This window comes from Dreissena polymorpha, chromosome 6 (genome assembly GCF_020536995.1).
Source record: "Dreissena polymorpha isolate Duluth1 chromosome 6, UMN_Dpol_1.0, whole genome shotgun sequence".
Classification (NCBI taxonomy): Eukaryota; Metazoa; Mollusca; class Bivalvia; order Myida; family Dreissenidae; genus Dreissena; species Dreissena polymorpha.
In genome coordinates this window covers 37,367,819-37,388,977 of record NC_068360.1, presented here as the reverse complement: position 1 = coordinate 37,388,977, position 21,159 = coordinate 37,367,819, and the positions used below count along the sequence as shown (strand labels likewise).

Genomic DNA, 21,159 nt, shown 5'->3' with positions numbered 1-21,159 from the left:
AAACCTATCGCCATGCAGCCAGGCACACATATACATTGTGAAAAGCTTCTTTCGTATGAATGCCGGCATTATGATTTGTTTCAGTTACTCATGCAGTAAATGGAAGCATATAGAATATGATGGTTAACATATCTTTTTTTATATTTAAAATCTCTTCATAGATGTGTTAAGTTCACATCAATAGTGAATTTCGATCATTCGATTTTACATTTATTCCAACCGCTTGTTAGAGTCAGCCTCACCGACAACAATAAATGAATACCATTTGTCACATGATTGATTCTAAATAAACGTTGTTTTTTTCAATCAAATATGCCTATGTCATGACTTACATAAATGTGTCGGTCAATATAAAAATGTACATCTATGGTCCGAACAAACGATATCAATGTGTGCGCACAAAAACCGTGAGCCAATACTCAGTCGAGCAGTGTTATTGTTATTGTATGAACATACTATTTCAGATACCGACAGCGTGTTCTCCTTCTTGATAGCGGGCAACGAGCTTATCAGAATACTTCCCAACAAGAAACCGCAAAGACGCTACTTTTCAATAAACTCCGAAATGACCGAAATTCGATGGACACCATCTTGTAAAAAACTTAATCAAGCACTCGGTAAACAAACATTTTATAGACCCTAGAATTATCTCATAACTCGGAATAAAAGGACTAATTATAGCAAAATTAAGATGCTCATATTTTATGACTTTTATTAGTACGACCGAAAGCAAACGCATTTTAAAAGATTTAAAGATGTTAAGCTATAAATTTGACTATAAGAACCAACTCCACGGCGTATTCATCACAAACCTTGCAAACATAATACATATTCAACAGTTGCATATTTTATTTGTAAAGACCTCTTCCTCACGGTGATATATTTTAAAAATCGTAACCAAGTTCGCATAAAGTGAAATGGAAAATCAATCTCCGAAAATATCACCACGTATGTGTATGCATAAATGAAATGTATCTTGAGCTTAGTATCAAACGTGGATTACATAATTTTTTATTTTAAGATACAAACGTTTCAAAGCTGTCGTTCATTGCCCTCGCCTTAGTATAGTCCACCTCTTATCACTATAGGCGGGACGCGATACCCTCTGCAAATAACGATAGATTACACTTTAAAACGACTGAAGTACAATAATGATTCTTGGTTGAAACTTGTTTTAAGTACAACAAGCTCGCGCGTTAAGCATTTTTATAATGCGTGTTTCCATAAGGTAAAGTCGTATGTTTATGTATCTTTATTTGTATTATTTATTATTGGATTGGGTTTGTTGAAGTTACTTGAGCCAATAGGCCTTGATCTCATGCTACCTGGAATTGTTGAAATCATTAATTAACACGTAACAGTATGTGTTGTTGCAAAGTCTGTTTCTGCCCGACAGCTTATTCAAAGCATACAGATGTATTCTCTGTATCTGGTAGCTAGATATACTTTGTTTTTGAGCAGAGATGCGCCCGGTGCGAATTTGTACGCATGCACACCGAAATGATACTGTATAGCTCAGTTGTGAACATCGTTGGAACTGTATTCATCTGTATATGCCACCGCAAAGGTTTGAACTATTTCAAACAGTATACAGTGTGGAATGCACATATATAATTCACAGCTTAACATGCTTTGTGTTTATTGATTATATCAACAAGTGCTCTGCATGCACTTGTTTGCGGGTGATTTTTTTTAAATTTGGATGTATAGTCAATGTATCGAACGCCTACACTAGATATTTAAACCGTCAACAATTTACTTTTAATCAGTTTTGCATTATTTGTTAATACACTATCGTTGGCAGAAATGTTTCTTCAGTTAAACCAATTGCGAATTTCAGCGTATAAATTCAAGCTACGACATTGTCCCCGCAAAAGGTTGCGTAGCTCGATTCAGCAGCATTAAAATATGCCTAACATCACAATAACGATTTACATTAATAAATAATTAGATTTACGGCGTTTCTGAAAATGCTGCTAAGCGTACAGACGCGGTCTTTACATTAAAAGATAGCTTAATTAATGTTGTCTTTAGCGTCGTTCGAAAACATGCGTTTGTAAGTATCATGTTCAAATATGTAGTGGATAGCAAACTTATTTCACTTAAGTTTAGCGGAGGTCGTTATTCATGATTTCAAAGACACGGCAGATATTTACGTATTGCCGTTTAGATTGAATTGTACTAATATCTAATGCAATGTTGAACAGTGCGTCTGTAAATAGTGACTGTATGTACATTGTGAAGGCTAACACTAGGTTGTTATTCGGCTATTAATTGCGCTTTCAATCAGAAGTGTGTATGGTTAAGCATATGCTAGATTGTCTTCGTCAACGCTATATCACTCTGATGACCGTAAAAACTATTCAGTCTTATAATCAACCATTTTATGTCTTTGTATCAATAGTACAATTATAATCCGCCGTCTTCAAGTAATTTCATATAATACAATTTTTGTGGGACCAACGTTTTTGATTTAAACCAAAAATACTCTTAGAGAATAGGTTGTCATCGCTTCAATGGAATTTGATTGATCTCTGTTTAAATTGCTCTTTATAACCGTTAATTTGATGAAGCCACAAAGCAATTTTATCTTAAGATGGCGGGTTTTCACAGAAAGTTCGTTGTTAAAGTCTCCGGTATTATATTGTAATATATCATCTAAAAACGGTTATGACGTGATTTGGTTTTTAAAGGATTGATTTATTTTTTGATTTTGTTTTCATCAATTCACACAATATTAAGCTATGCAAATAATCGAAAACAATGTACATGTATTTTTTGCTCACAGTAAGTTTTATAAATCGACATTTGGTGGATACATGACATAATATAAACTGTTTATATTTTCACTTAAAATGAAATCGAGTGGTATTTGACGCAAGTTGAATCCATGTTTTCTGGATGTATCTTTGGTTTTAGAGGCGAAATATGTTGACACATGTTTTAAACTTATACCTTTCAACGCAGTGATAAAGAAGTCTTGATTTCTCACCTAATTAACCGAGTAATCATTTTTCTACAATGACATGTTTAAACGTCACTGATCGATCGAAATATTAGTTGCGGCAAACATATATTGTTCTTTTCGACCGAGCTTTTATTCGAAATAAATGTTATATTACTATTGTGGGATTAAACTCGTATGGTCGGTGTACAAAACGTCGCGTCATAGAGACACATCGAACGCCAATATCAGACACCATATCGGACAAAGCGCCAATTAACGCCATACCGCGTGTAGTCGTTGTGCGCATGTGTTTTAACTTTTGGCAAAACAACTGTGTAAAATCCCTACCTTTTTTTATATAATTCTTCCCCAGATATGACGTGTGAACATTATATTGATTTTTTTTCTGGGGTTTGGTGTTTCCTAAAGTAGGTGCTGATTTTTGTTCGGCATCATGGCTCGGTCTTAAGTAACGGTTGGCTTCAATGCGGTAGTCATGACAATGCGATGATGGCTTGAGGGTTCATTTTCTTTTATATGAGGTGTGCTGCTTTTGACGAACGCATCTATTCGGTTATTTTTTATTTTCTCCTGTTTTATGATATAACTTATTTGCGTGGGTCCAGGTTTTTTTAGGAATTCGTTTCGCAGGTGGACGGAGCCGGTTTCCGACCGCATTGTCAATGTGCCATGTCCGAACTGTTATTTTTGCAAAGTTTGCGTATCCATTGTACAAATATCCGGGTATTTGATGTCGTTGTATTAATTTGTAGCATGTGAAAAATTGCTCATGTCGGTGAGTTCCATGTGGTCAACATAGTCGTGAAATAGTGTAATTAAATTAATTTCAAATGTCAAGCGTAACTATCGGCATCATCTTATTGTCAATAAAGGCCCTCTTAAGACTTATGCGTATTGTACCTATAGTTGCTATGTCAAACACAGGACGCAGCTTGATCCAGCTTTTGCTGCTTTGTTTATTATTTTTACCTATGCACAACATTTTGGCAAACCTTTAAACCAGAAAGCAATGATACCAGTCAGATTCTTGATATAAGGTCAGGCATATGGTTTCAGTAAATAATCGTATGCATCATTACAGAATATTATTCCAACCATATGTTAATTTGCGGTGGTCATGAAGCCTGATGTTTAATTTTATGTTTTATGTTTTTATGATTTAATCATTTCTTAAATAAAAAGGACGAGATACCTTTAGCCGAATAAGACGAAACTCTCCGTTTTCCTTTTACATTTTCCGGTATGGTCAACAAATCCATCTAGAAATAAAACATTAGATAAAATGTATACCAAACGTTAGTGCTTATACAATGCATCGGAAAGTAATGAGAGTAATTCAACATATTTTCAGTCACGTATTCGTTACATATAGCACGCAAACGTGTGTTTATAGTCAAGGTTTGAACAGATAAAAAACAAATGCACACTTCCTAAACTTAGCACGAAGACGAAAATGTGTTTGAAAAGCGTTACTTCGTTTAGTGCACAGTTTGAACCTCGCATATAAGTCATATATATGAATATAGGTGATTAGTTCCTTAGTCCGTTTGGTTTAATGCACAAATTAACCACGTACACACATACATGTTTGAAATGCATTAATATTAATCGATACTATCGCTAAATAAGAAGGCAAACTGTTTTGTTTTTTGTTACTCATTTTTGTTAACGATACTATATTTTCAGTTCAGATAAGATCAATCAAAACCGTACGAAGAATACACACAGATGGACTTAGAACTCAAACAGGTTTATATCAAGATCATTGTGCATTCGACATAGCATTGGTCGACAAAGCTGAACCAATGCACCTTATCGCCAGAACCCCATTTGAAGCTGATGTGTGGGTGAAAGGGCTGACTCGTCTCATCAAGAACACGGATCGAGCTGCTGATCACTATATGCTATGTAGGTAAACTTTGAAATCTTCGTTATAAGCTATACATATGCCGATGTAGAAATGCTTTACATATGTGTATTTACTTCCAAAAGATATACACACATTTAATAATACAAACACAAACTTAAAGGTAGAAATTCACTACACTAATATTAAATATTATTATTTTTGGAATCAAAATATATCGAAGAAGTAGTTTTTGTAAACTGTCATATGCAACATATATACAATGTCATATTTTAATCAAATTTCAATATTTATCTGATTAAATAAAATTAATTAATAAACCACCTTTTACAAACATAATGTCACAAAGAATATGATTAATTGGCAGACAAAACTATGTACACATAAGAAAAAAGACATTTGCATTAAAAACATTGTATGACAGAAACATTTAGAAAGAGTGTACCTGAATTTCACGATCACATCTAGAATATTTTTTGAGTCCGGGAAGTTTGAACTCATGCACTTTGTATATACAGCCGCACAAAAAAACTTAATTCTGTATCAAAGACAGTACATCTTTTCTATTTCTATTTCTATTTCTTTTGCTTTATAATTTTTGTAACAATTGTGAAAAAAAAATATTCACGTGCATATTCTGAATGAGTATGATTTCCATGGTATCCACGATTTGAATACATTTGTTGCCAAGTGTACAAAAATAATGTCCCAAACGAATTTTGTTCATGCTAATGTATTGATATTTTTTGTTAAAGAAGATGCATGAAGTACATATAAAGTGAGATTTACTTTTAAACTGTTTAAACTATTTACTGTTAAACATTCTAACTCATTAAAATATTCGCTTATACAAATATGTACAAGTAAAAGCAGTTAGAAAACATATCAGAAATGTCAGCATGTCTTAAAATATAGGGCTGGAAATATGCGTGTTTTTCAAGTTTTACACATTATTTGCCGACTGAAATGTCAATGATCGAGTATATTATGTAATATTATGAAAATTATCAACAGAAAATTCGCTGTTATCATGAACACACGGTATTACTTTTACATACTTATACAAATGCACGTACTGAAAACTGAACAGTTAATAAACACCGCAAACAGTGTTAATTATTTGTGAAGAACATTCATTGTCCAGACACTTGGTATACTTATAGCTAATCAAACATTTAAACAAATAGTGTCCATTTGTTTATACCAGAACAGTAACCGCATTCTGATCACACACAACCCAGTCGATGCAATCAAATGCCTAGTCTAAACGATTTATGTATGCTTTTATATTGTCGCATTTGACTGATATATATATGTATATATATGTCATTGTATATGACATCTTATGTTTAACATTCAAAGGTGTTATGGTTCTGTTCTAACGTTGTACCAAACGGTGATAAGGTTCTCGAGCATAATATAAGAACATAAATATGTTTTGTCCATGTACGTTTTCGTGTGTAAACAAATCTTTTACAAAACAAGGTACATCTACTAATGTCAATTATTCGCATATCCTATTGCATCATTTCTAACAGGCTCTATTGATTTTTCTACCTTGTATGATAACAACATATAAAAGGTGACGTCTCCTATATTGAAATCTGGTTTATGCTCCTTTGTTTTAAGATTTCACTATTGCTGTTACATTATTTTTACGGCTCATTTAGTGTGTGGCCACTTATTCATCTTTTGGTTTGCACACGTCTTTGCATTTCAAGATTATGCTTGAATGTTATATCAAAATGCTTTATTTTTTCTCAATTGACTACTCGATAGTCTAACGGTAGTCGATATAACTATTACATTTTAATAACCGCGATAAAAATAAAAGCAACGAGCATATTAATTATATTAAGAGCATACATCTATATATTTAATACATTTACACACGTATTGTCATATTTAGAGTACGAAGTGATATTTCTCTTTTATATTTCAACAGCAGCGCGATGTAGTTTTACCTCTTACATCCAGTGTGGCACCGAATTCATAAAGTTACTATCGAAAGGTCGAGAACATCTTCGCGTATATTGGCTAACAAGAGATAGCAAAGAGCTGAGATGGAAACCGACAACAAAAGCAACAAGGAAAGCAAGGAGTATGTAAAACGAAATCGTTGCTAAGATGTTTATGTTTCTGTGAGTTTTATAGGGCGTGTATTAACATGCATCATTGTATAGGGAATGTTTTAACAGGGCCCAATTTTCATGAATACCTCTCCTTGAAAGAGGCAACAAAGTTTATAAATGTAAGACCCGCATACATCTATAATGGAAACTAGTAGTTTAATCATACTTTACTCATAGTTATGAGTAAATTTATTATTCTCTATTCTCAAAATACTTTAAACGCTCATCATCATTATCAACCATAATAGCATCATCCTTTCAACACCATTATCATACAAATAATAACCCATAGACAAAATAGGAGTGAGTGCTTGTATTGACAGGACTTTCGACATATAAATGCAAAAAACAATTCTTCTGACGCCCGTATGTGTTGCATGTGCAACGGAAATCGACCTCAATGACATCGCTCAGTTCACGGGTCCCGAGCCGACTGTAAACGGTGTAAGATCCTTGTTCAGATGTGTAAAGAACTGAAACGATACTATTTTAATGATGTAGGCCATGTAATTATGAATTCTTAACATGAACATGTGTGACAAGTAAACAAGTGCAAATTTATTCATAAAAATTCGACGGCAAGTATATACCTAAAATCTAGAGTTACTGTCCGAATAAACTGATCCCCCCCCCCCCCCCCCGATGCCCAATGTGCACACAGGACGCCCCTAATGCCCATCAATCACGTTAAGTTGCTTAAATATTATACATTTACAAATGTGAAACATGTGAAATATGTACGGATATCAAATTTGAAACATCTTGAAATAAAAAATGGCCGCTGAAGAAGACCGTGAGGTCGAAAGCTTCGGCATAAAATAAATACAGCGTTTTTGTTTAAATAATACAAGGCTTATAGAGATAGAGACTTTGTTATATATATATATATATATATATATATATATATATATATATATATATATATATATATATATATATATATATATATATATATATATATATATATATATATATATATATATATATATATATATATATATATAAGAGAGAATGTTTTTAACAGCTACATTAAACCGACTTCAATATAAAACCAGTCACACCAAAACGAAAACATAAATTAATCGTTTAAAATAGAATACCTTTAAAATTAAACGTTCCTTACGCAAGAAAACAAAAAATGATAACACTGACATTTAAACATACCAAGATTTCAATAAATGTACAGGAAGTACTATCTCCAGAAAATGAGAGTCTCAGATATGAAACATATAACTTAAAATGTGCACATTAAAATCACAATAGGAAATAAAAGATGAATCAAAATAATCAAGAAAACTTCTTCTGATTCAGACTTAAATGTAAATACACCAATCGACTTTCTCGGTAAAGAAATCGGTTCATGTTTAGATCCCATCTCCCATGGACTTAAACCGAACTGAAAATAAATTTAATATCGACTTTATTATTGCATATAAACGTAAAAATAATGTAACCAATTATTTAGACATACACATGTCCATTAAGGGCGGGTGGACGGGGTTATCACCCCTTCGTTGTCTTTTTCCATAACTTTTGCCTGTCAAATACACCCTCGAATGGCGACTCAATAGATTTGCACATCATATTTACCCCAACACGAAAAACTTGTGCGCTTTCGCGCTAAATCTTAAACACAAACCCGTGTGTTTTTCGCGCTAAACCATTACCATAATCTGCCTTATAAATAACATGTAAACGACCATTCTATACCGTATTTATCAAACCGAGAAAAATTTCATACATCTTTCGATTATATGGAATTTTGATTTTTTCATCTACACACACACACACACACACACACACACACACACACACACACACACACACACACACACACACACACACACACACACACACACACACACACACACACACACACACACACACACACACACACACACACACACACACACACACACACACACACACACACACACACACACACACACACACACACACCACACACACACACACACACACACACACACACACACACACACACACACACACACACACACACACACACACACACACACACACACACACACACACACACACACACACACACACACACACACACACACACACACACATCATTATGGCTTCTATCTGTCATGCAGTACGATACTGGGAAGAGTGTACATTTTGATGCAATTTGTTATATTATTGTAATGAGGAAAACTATTAGCATACTATTTGCTAATGTATGTGTTATATTGTGAAATGAAAACCGCTGAATAATTATGTTACAATCCAAAGGAATTGAGTTTAAATTTCATTTATGTTTTTTTTCAATTTCAAATTACGATTTTGTGAGTTTGTGCTGATGCGGCCTCAGTGAAAGTTTAAATTTGATTTATTTCACCAATGTAAGTAATTTGAATATTTTTCCGTGAGTTTCCTTAAGTCCCATTTTTTTTATTTAAACGTTTCAGTGTGTTGTGCATCGACCGTTCAATGGCGGTTGCCATTATTAGAATATATGTTGTATAATATCAAATAATATGTATTATATATTAAATCGGCCAAAACAATACCAGCGGGAGCTACAAATTTGTATTTGGGATCTAATGTACTACATTGCTTATCGAATACAGGACATTCATTTTGCAAATTATGGTATTAATAGGTCAATAAATAAATATATATATATATATATATAGATATATATATATATATATATATATATATATATATATATATATATATATATATATATATATATACATATACAAAAGTTTTATAATTTTTAAAGTTACACCTTCCACGTAGAAATAACTCCTTCCGTTACAAAAACGAAATGTGTAGTCCTTGGGACCAGCGTGCGATTGCCCTAAAAAATAAATGTTAAAACACCAAAATCTAAAAATTCGGTTGCGTCGTACAGACTTTATTTCACCTTTGTTTTACATATTCCGATCAAGTTAAGGGTATTTTAATACCAAACGTTGGGACTGTATTTTATGTAATAATGATGCCTATAATCGCTTGAACGATACTATACAATTTGAAAATATATAGAGACTTAATATTTGATTAATATTTCAGTTAAAATTTGGTCAATCAAAGATGTTCGCCCACTGGAAAAGGAAGTTGTGAACCAAGATGTTACAAAACCCTATAGCTGTGCATTTTCGATCATATACGGTTCAGGAAATAAAACTGTGAAACTTGTCGCAACTAATCAACAAGAAGCCGATATATGGGTTACTGGGCTGAGAAGTCTTATTGAAAACGGCACAGAAATCAGCAACAGCAACATTGCAAGTACGATTTACGGTTATCATGCATTAGTCCTCTTAAAGAAACCATGCTTAAACAATGTTTAGTATGTAATACTTATTTCAAACATGTTTCCTGTTAAAGTGATATAAAAGATATGTAAGATAATTTCTCCACATTTTGCCGCTATTGCTGACACCAAATTAATTTAGTTTCTAGCGCAAACTTTTTAAATCACTATGACGTGGCAATGCTTATTATTAATTTTTCATAAATAGTATTGACGAATATCAGCGATGTTTAATTGTTTACATTCGCATAGTACTCAATCGAACAGGTGCTTTTTCTTTACAAAATAAGTATTTAAAATTTTAGAGATATCAATCAAACAAAATTTAATTCAACCCAGAACAACGAATACATGCTTATCATAAACTAGCTGCAATATATTGTTTAAAGCTCATGATACATTGTTACTTTTTGAAAACACACTGTTTCAAATTCCACATACCATTTAATGTTGACCCAAAAGTGCAAAAACCTACCATGTGATATTTAATTTTAATGTCACACGGTACCTTTTTGGATAACGGGGTGATATATAGTTATGCAATCTCAACGGACATTTTGTGCAATATTCTTCACAGTCGGTTAAGTTTTTCTTTGTTCAGTTTAGGTCGAATCAATCTATTTATTATCCCCGCCGAACAAAAATTTCGTAAGGATATATAAATAGTCTCCGTCCGTACGTCCGTCCGTCCGTCCGTCCGTCCTTCCGTCCGTCCGAAACTTTGCCCAGAGCATAACTCCAAATCTAATCAATGAATTTACTTTAAACTTAGAATATAAACAGATAGCAAATAGGAAAAGTGCATTGACCAAAAACCATAACTCCATAACTCCATCTACCTTAGTTTTTGAATTATCTCCCTTATTATAATTTCAAAGTAAATTTTGGTCCGGAGCATAACTCTAAATCTACTGAAGGAATTTACTTGAAACTTAAACTATAAACAGATGGCAAGTAGGAAAAGTGTAGTGACTAAGCACCATAACTTTTTCTCCCTTAGTTTATGAATTTTGAATCTCCCTTAATTTAAATATTTAGTTATTTTATCCGGAGCATAACTCTAAATCTACAGAAGTGATTTACTTGAAACTTGAAATATAAACAGATTGCAAGTAGGAGACGTGCAGTGACTAAGAATCAATCTACTCAATAAGAGAAATGTTGTCATACAAGCAAACACATTTCGGCGGGGATTTGGCAATACTGTGACAAGCTCTTGTTTTATTAAAATTAATGTAAATAATTACGTTTTTTATATAAACGGTAACTTAGAAACCTGTACACAATTAGTGTACATTGCTAAAGTAAGTATAGTTGACAATAAAGTTTAAACCTATTGTATTATCAGCAATGTTCAGCATTAATCTGGGCGTATTGTTATAATTAATGAAAGTCAAGTGTATGTATTTTACAGATACAAACAACAGGTAATGTTCGCACATACATGGCACATTATTTTATTTTATCATTTTAACCTTCTTTGCATTATCATTATGAGACATATTTGATACTGATCACATCATAATATATCTAGAATAATGCTGTATTCTTAATGTAAAACCCATATATGTAAATTATATCGTGGGCTTAGCGCAAAACGGTCGTTACTGACATTTTTCACAAAAAATGACTTTATTGCATATTTTGTACTATAATGTCAATTTTAATAATCTGAAAAAATATTAAAGCTAAATTCTGCTTAAAAAACACAAAACCGTCATTTGGCAAAAGGTCGTATCTGAAAATGAAATTATTTGCATTGCAAAACGGTTGTATCTGCAGTTGCAACCGTTTTGCACTGAAAATGAATATAAACATTATATTGTAATGGTACCAGTACCTAGCATGTCAAACTGTGACCATGGCACCAGTACATACAGACTGAGATAATGCTGTGATTTTTGTAACACATTGGGAAAAGTATCGGTACCAGCCCAATTCGGAAAATTGTGCGAGAAAAACCTCAAAATTGAGAAAATTGGTGTATTTGATGTTTTTGCTCCCAAATACTTTAAAATTGATAATTAACTTTTGTCAAGTTGTCAATATTATATTAACTTAGGTTCAAGCCATTGAGCTGCATAGAAAAACTAATTAAAAGTTGCATTGTTTTTTGAGTTTTCTTCAATTGGGAATTTTTTTGACAGCCATTGGGAAATTTGTAGTTTTTTCCTAATAGGAAAAATGCCATTTTCCGTTACTTTATAAAAAATGAAAAATATCGCTGCAATTGTACCAGTACGTAGTAAGTCAGACTGTGAAAATGGTATCGGTATGTATTATGTTAGACGGTGACAATAATACCAGTACGTAGCATGTTAGACTGTGACAATGGTACCAGTGGATAGCATGTCAGACTGTGACAATGGTACTAGAATGTAGCATGTCAGACTGTGACAATGGTTCCAGTACCTAGCAGTTCAGACAGTGACAATAGTTCCAGTAAGTAGCAGTTCAGACTGAGACAATTATACCAGTACATAGCATGTCAGACATTTACTATTAAATCAGTATGTAGCATGTCAGAGTGTGACAATTATACCAGTACGTAGCATGTCAGACTGTGACAATTATACCAGAATGTAGCATGTCCAATGGTGACAATGCATGGTACAAGTGCTTAGTATCTGAGACTGTGATAATGGTACCAGTACATGGCATGTCAGACTGTGACAATGATACCAGAACGTAGCATGTCAGACTGTTACAATTATACCTTTATGTACTATGTCAGACTGTGATAAGTATACCAGTACGAAGAATATTAGACTGTTACAATTATACCAGTATCTAGCATGTGAGACTGTGACAATGGTACCACTACGTATCTTGTCAGACTGTGACAATTATACCAGTAGGTAGTATGTCAGACTATAACAATGGTACCACTATGTAGCATGTCAGACTGTGATAATTATACTAGAATGTGGCATGTCAGGCTGTGACAATGACACCAGAACGTAGCATGTAAGACTGTGATAATGGTACGGGTATGTACTATGTTAAACTGTGACAATCGTGCCAGTATGTAGCATGTCAGACTATGACAATTTTACCAGTATGTAACATGTGAGACTGTGACACTGGTACCAGTGCGTAGCATGTGAGACTGTGACAATGGTTCCAGTAAGTTATTAAACATGTAAGCCTGTGACAATTTTAACAGTATGTAGCATGTGTGACTGTGACAATGGTACCAGTATGTAACATGTCAGACTGTGACAATTTAACCATTTGTAGCATGTGCGACTGTGACAATGGTACCAGTATGTAGCATGTGATACTGTGACAATTAAACAAGTGCGTAGCATCTGAGACTGTGGCAATGGTACCAGTATGTAGCATGTCAGATTGTCAAAATGGTACCAGTACGTAGCATGTCAGACTGTGACAATGATACCAGTATGTAGAATGTCAGACTGTTACAATTATACCAGTATATGGCATGTCAGACTATGACAATGGTACCAGTATGTAGTGTGTGACAATTTTACCAGTACGTAGCTTGTTAGACTGTGACAATTATACCAGAATGTAGCATGCCCAATGGTGACAATGCATGATACAAGTGCTTAGTATCTGAGACTGTGATAATGGTACCAGTACATGGCATGTCAGACTGTGACAATGATACCAGAACGAAGCATGTCAGACTGTTACAATTATACCTTTATGTACTATGTCAGACTGTGACAAGTATACCAGTACGAAGAATATTATACTGTTACAATTATACCAGTATCTAGCATGTGAGACTGTGACAATGGTACCACTACGTATCTTGTCAGACTGTGACAATTATACCAGTAGGTAGTATGTCAGACTATAACAATGGTACCACTATGTAGCATGTCAGACTGTGATAATTATACTAGAATGTGGCATGTCGGGCTGTGACAATGGCACCAGTACGTAGCATGTAAGACTGTGACAATGGTACGGGTATGTACTATGTTAAACTGTGACAATCGTGCCAGTATGTAGCATGTCAGACTATGACAATTTTATCAGTATGTAACATGTGAGACTGTGACAATGGTACCAGTACGTAGCATGTGAGACTGTGACACTGGTTCCAGTAAGTTATTAAACATGTAAGACTGTGACAATTCTAACAGTATGTAGCATGTGTTACTGTGACAATGGTACCAGTATGTAACATGTCAGACTGTGACAATTTAACCAATTTGTAGCATGTGCGACTGTGACAATGGTACCAGTATGTAGCATGTGATACTGTGACAATTAAACAAGTGCGTAGCATCTGAGACTGTGGCAATGGTACCAGTATGTAGCATGTCAGACTGTGAAAATGGTACCAGTACGTAGCATGTCAGACTGTGACAATGATACCAGTATGTAGAATGTCAGACTGTTACAATTATACCTGTATATGGCATGTCAGACTATGACAATGGTACCAGTATGTAGTATGTGACAATTTTACCAGTACGTAGCTTGTTAGACTGTGACAATTATACCAGAATGTAGCATGTCCAATGGTGACAATGCATGGTACAAGTGCTTAGTATCTGAGACTGTGATAATGGTACCAGTACATGGCATGTCAGACTGTGACAATGATACCAGAACGAAGCATGTCAGACTGTTACAATTATACCTTTATGTACTATGTCAGACTGTGACAAGTATACCAGTACGAAGAATATTAGACTGTTACAATTATACCAGTATCTAGCATGTGAGACTGTGACAATGGTACCACTACGTATCTTGTCAGACTGTGACAATTATACCAGTAGGTAGTATGTCAGACTATAACAATGGTACCACTATGTAGCATGTCAGACTGTGATAATTATACTAGAATGTGGCATGTCGGGCTGTGACAATGGCAACAGTACGTAGCATGTAAGACTGTGACAATGGTACGGGTATGTACTATGTTAAACTGTGACAATCGTGCCAGTATGTAGCATGTCAGACTATGACAATTTTATCAGTATGTAACATGTGAGACTGTGACAATGGTACCAGTACGTAGCATGTGAGACTGTGACACTGGTTCCAGTAAGTTATTAAACATGTAAGACTGTGACAATTCTAACAGTATGTAGCATGTGTTACTGTGACAATGGTACCAGTATGTAACATGTCAGACTGTGACAATTTAACCAATTTGTAGCATGTGCGACTGTGACAATGGTACCAGTATGTAGCATGTGATACTGTGACAATTAAACAAGTGCGTAGCATCTGAGACTGTGGCAATGGTACCAGTATGTAGCATGTCAGACTGTGAAAATGGTACCAGTACGTAGCATGTCAGACTGTGACAATGATACCAGTATGTAGAATGTCAGACTGTTACAATTATACCTGTATATGGCATGTCAGACTATGACAATGGTGCCAGTATGTAGTATGTGACAATTTTACCAGTGTGTAGCGTGTCAGACTGAGACAATGATACCAGTATGTAGCATGCAAGACTGTGACAATTGTACCAGTACGTAGCATGTCAGACTGCTACAATGGTACCAGTGTATAGCATGTCAGACTGTTAAAATTATATAAGTATGTGGCATGTCAGACTTTGACAATGGTACCAGTATGTAGCATGTCAGACTGTTACAATTATACAATTATGTTGCATGTCAGACTGTGACAATTGTACCGGTATGTATTATGTTAGACTGTGACAATTGTACCACTATATGGCATGTCAGACTTTGACAATGATACCAGTACGTAGTATGTCAGACTGTGACAATGGTACCAGTACGTGGCATGTCAGACTGTGACAATGGTACCACTACGTGTCTTGTCAGACTGTGACAATTATACCAGTAGGTAGTATGTCAGATTATAACAATGGTACCACTATGTAGCATGTCAGACTGTGATAATTATACTAGAATGTGGCATGTCGGGCTATGACAATGGCACCAGAACGTAGCATGTAAGACTTTGACAATGGTACGGGTATGTACTATGTTAAACTGTGTCAATCGTGCCAGTATGTAGCATGTCAGACTATGACAATTTTACCAGTATGTAACATGTGAGACTGTGACAATGGTACCAGTACGTAGCATGTGAGACTGTGACAATGGTTCCAGTAAGTTATTAAACATGTAAGACTGTGACAATTTTAACAGTATGTAGCATGTGTGACTGTGACAATGGTACCAGTATGTAACATGTCAGACTGTGGCAATTTAACCAATTTGTAGCATGTGCGATTGGGACAATGGTACCAGTATGTAGCATGTGATACTGTGAAAATTAAACGAGTGCATAGCATCTGAGACTGTGGCAATGGTACCAGTATGTAGCATGTCAGACTGTGAAAATGGTACCAGTACGTAGCATGTCAGACTGTGACAATGATACCAGTATGTAGAATGTCAGATTGTTACAATTATACCTGTATATGGCATGTCAGACTATGACAATGGTACCAGTATGTAGTATGTGACAATTTTACCACTGCGTAGCGTGTCAGACTGAGACAATGATACCAGTATGTAGCATGCAAGACTGTGACAATTGTACCAGTACGTAGCATGTCAGACTGTTACAGAGGTACTAGTATATAGCATGTCAGACTGTTACAATTACACAAGTATGTGGCATGTCAGACTGTGACAATGGTACCAGTATGTAGCATGTCAGACTATTTCAATTATACAAGCATGTGGCATGTCAAACTGTGACAATGGTACCACTACGTACCTTGTCAGACTGTGACAATGGTACCGGTATGTATTATGTTACACTGTGACAATGGTACCTCTATGTGGCATGTCATACTGTGCAAATGATACCAGTACGTAGCATGTCAGACTGTGACAATGGTACCAGTATGTTGCATGTCAGACTGTGACAATGGTACCAGTAAGTGGCATGTCAGACTGTGACAATGGTACCAATACCTAGCATGTCAGACTGTTACAATTATTTCAGTATGTAGCATGTCAGATGGTGACAATTATACCAGTATGTAGCATGTCAGACTGTGACAATGGTACCAGTATGTAGCATGTCAGATTGTTACAATTATATAAGTATGTGGCATGTCAGACTTTGACAATGGTACCAGTATGTAGCATGTCAGACTGTTACAATTATGTTGCATGTCAAACTGTGACAATTGTACCGGTATGTATTATGTTAGACTGTGACAATTGTACCACTATGTGGCATGTCAGACTTTGACAATGATACCAGTACGTAGTATGTCAGACTGTGACAATGGTACCAGTACGTGGCATGTCAGACTGTGACAATGGTACCAGTACCTAGCATGTCAGACTGTTACAATCATTCCAGTATGTAGCATGTCAGATGGTGACAATTATACCAGTTTTAAGCATGTAAGATTGTGGCAATGGTACAGCATATAGAATGTCAGATTGAGACAATGGTACCAGTATGTATCATGTCAAACTGAGACAATTGTACCAGTACATAGCATGTCCGACTGAGACAATGGTACTAGTTTGTAGCTGGTAAGATGATGACACAGGTAGCAGTGCGTAGAATGTCAGACTGAGACAATTATAACAATGATGCTCAAAATGTAGGGAAAATATCAATAGGATTTTATTAGTTTCTGTCTTATCATTTTTCTTATATCACAATTATATTTGAATAGTTTGTATTTGAATTCAGAAAGAGGGTTCTAGGCCTGCTTTTTGTAACAAAGTTTATTATCTTTTTAATTAAAATAAGCTAATATGATAACCTTGTTTTGACTTTAATTCTGTTTAATTATAATAATTACAATACAAATATTAAATGATTTAAGAAAGATGTAAAGATATGATGATAACTTTTTTTCCTTTTATGAATTGGTCTTCTACTTAATAATTCTGTACAGACTCCCAGTCACTGATTTATGATCATTTTTCTGTTTCTGGTACGTCTTCATACCTTTAAGTTATTACATTTTTTTCAAATAAACTGATATTACTTTAAAGTTATTTGTTACAAAACAAGCACAATACAATAAATGTCGTGTCCCCCAGGCAATCCAACTTGAATGCAAATAAATATAAAATGTAGTATTTTCTTACATCATTAATTTTTGTGTGCAATAAACACATATTTCAAGTATTCCGAATAAAAGTCTTCATATTAAGACATATGAACAGAAAAAACTGATCTGATTTTCTGATACGACCTTTTTGCATAAAAAAATATAATAATACAAGATTTTAAGCGCAACACAGTCGTATCTTGATATTTAACAAATATCTCCGACTACAATAATGACAATAGTGGTATATTGCGTGAACTTTAAATAAATGTAAAATACCTATATTTATGCAAAATAATTTTCAATTACTGATAAAAATGAATAAAATATCATTATTTTTTATCGTACTGAAAAGTTTACAAAAAGTTACGACCGTTTTGCGCTAAGCCCGCGATTTGTGGTATTTACACGATATATTTAACCTGGCCCCAGGTTTATTTTTAAAAAATCCGTTGATAATCGTAATGATTATGTATTTAAATAATAACCGTTCATGATTGATACGGATATCTGAATCCTGGATAGAACGGCATTACCTGCTCCCGCCCCCCCATCACCGAAGGCGTAATGGTTACTATACAAAGGTATTACCTTGGTGGTGTCTATTTTTATGCTTCTTTTGATTTAAAATTGATTTCATTACGAAACTCAGTTTTATTTGGAGTGAAAGATTCTTTTAGCAAAATTGTATAAATATATATATTGGCCGTGTGTATGCCGGTACTGTTTGACATAGTAGAAATTAGGAAACAAAGAGCGAATGCGCATGTTAATGAGTCATTTTGTAAATTAAATTGCTATTATATACACACTACACTGCGAACACAGTTAATATATTTTATACTGATGACATAAAAGTAATGCAAAACATTATTCAGACTAGTCAAAAATAGACATTCCGGAATCGGATGTAAAACCAAAAGCCGATTGAAACTCATTATATTCAGCAAACGAGCTTGGTACTTATCCGCTTGTAACATCCTGTTGTACAATGTTTTACTTGTCAGTGTTTATCTGCATTCTCGACGGAAACGAACGCTTTGTCACCGTTCAATATATTTTATTTCCTCGTCAATAGGTATGTGTGGGTCGTGTTAACCCCGGTTTACACCGTAATGTAGAAACTTTATATGCATATTATAACTATGCATATTATAACACAATTAGTACGTAATACATTCAAAAGCTTACATATTACAATATAACACATTAAGAATTGATATAAGTCTCTTTTCAAAACTACTGGAAAAGGTGTAACAACAGTTCCCATTCCTTACTCCCGGGAGTTTGTACTTAAGATTCTATGTACACTTATATATTAAAACCAAATGTAAATTGGTATTTCGGCAAATTGTGACGTTTAAATATTTACTTCAACATGTATTGGTAAAATGTAATAAATTATATGAAAGGCTTATGCTAATACAGCAAACAATGCTGATTAATGGCTATTGTGTAAACACATCTTTTTTAAATAAAGATCAACAGTTTTATCGGCCGATACGCGAGGTATTGTTCTTGAACTGTCTCTGACAGTGTTTTCATCGTGTTGACACCTTTTACCAATTGTTCTGGGATTTCGCCAACAACAAAATATTTTTCAGCAGTGTGTTCAAATATGCAAAATATTTGGATTCGTATACATCTCAAATAAAACTGAACTCGTTTTAAAGCCCCACCAATATGATATGTCATATGTTCACTAATCCAACTATTTAAACGTATTGTGCGCAGCGATATTAAATAATACTGTTTAAGTGGTATTTTTACTATTTCAAATATATATATAGATAGGATATTAATTTTGTTATATTGATCAACCTTAAATAGTTCAAACGTATTAGACAGCATGGTGTGTTCCCTCTAGACATAAATAAATCTTGAAGCAAGCAAAATATAACCACCTTCTACCACTACCATTTTGGGGCGAACTATTATCGCAAATGGGGCAAATTGCCAGTTGGGCGATTCACTCATAAGCGTGTATCTTCGATAAACTCAATACACACAAACATCAGCACACAAACATAGGCAATTGACTTGCCCTAACGTCTATCTATTGAAATTACATCGTGTATGCACATGAACGAAGCAAGATCTGAGTTTATTTATTAAGCACTCACTCTGGCTTAATTCCCCCATCGCAGTTACCGTTTTTGTTGAGTAATGTATTTTCTGTGTCTTACGCATTCATGTATTTTTGGAGGCAGGTAATCCATACTAATGCTTTTAGTCATGGCTTCGTGTTTCAAATGAAAATTTCAAATGATAGGCGAACATTAACGGGGCCAGGTTAAAATTAGTGCATATTTGTGAGACAACATATATAATCGGATGAATTATTCATAGTAATCAAACAGGCTATGTACCTACCTAGTGACTAAGATGAATTATATCTTATCCAACTGGAGCTTCAATACTTAGTGGACGCCAGTATCCATCTTGATAGTATATAGTTGTGAAGCCTAAGATACAAATAATTAATCTAACCCTAACCCTAACCCTAACCCTAAGACAACAATTAACAGCTGTTTTCCTTTCGCTGAAAAGTTACCCTTTCTCCCGTGGCGTGCCTCAATATATATCACAAAATTGACGTCATTTCTTCGACGAAATTACGTTACTATTCGCAATTATCCAGTTAAACTCTTAAACAAGGTAAATAAACGATGAAAGAAAAGCATAAAATAAAAAGAACATTTTTTGGATTTGGTGGAATAACGATTTTAATTCTCTTGTGATCATAACAATCTTGATATGATAATTAAAAAAAGAAGAAGTATTTCCGAAAATGTGCTTTCTTCACCAGTGAAAATAACAATTTGTTTATTTTCACTGCTGTTATTCCACTGCAGAAATGCCATATTGTATCAGTACGTATAAAATGAATTCAAA

At 34.4% G+C, this 21,159-nt stretch overlaps 1 protein-coding gene across 3 annotated transcripts in view; it reads left to right on the top strand.

Moving 5' to 3' along the window:
- LOC127835361 (uncharacterized) overlaps positions 1 to 21,159 on the top strand; it is a 56,237-nt gene that overhangs the window by 18,293 nt on the left and 16,785 nt on the right. For all 3 annotated transcript variants that reach the window (XR_008028482.1, XR_008028481.1, XR_008028480.1), the window contains 4 exons: positions 465 to 617; positions 4,655 to 4,876; positions 6,781 to 6,936; positions 10,016 to 10,234. The gene's annotated coding sequence lies outside the window, so the exon portion shown is untranslated. The remainder of the gene's footprint in view (positions 1 to 464; positions 618 to 4,654; positions 4,877 to 6,780; positions 6,937 to 10,015; positions 10,235 to 21,159) is intronic.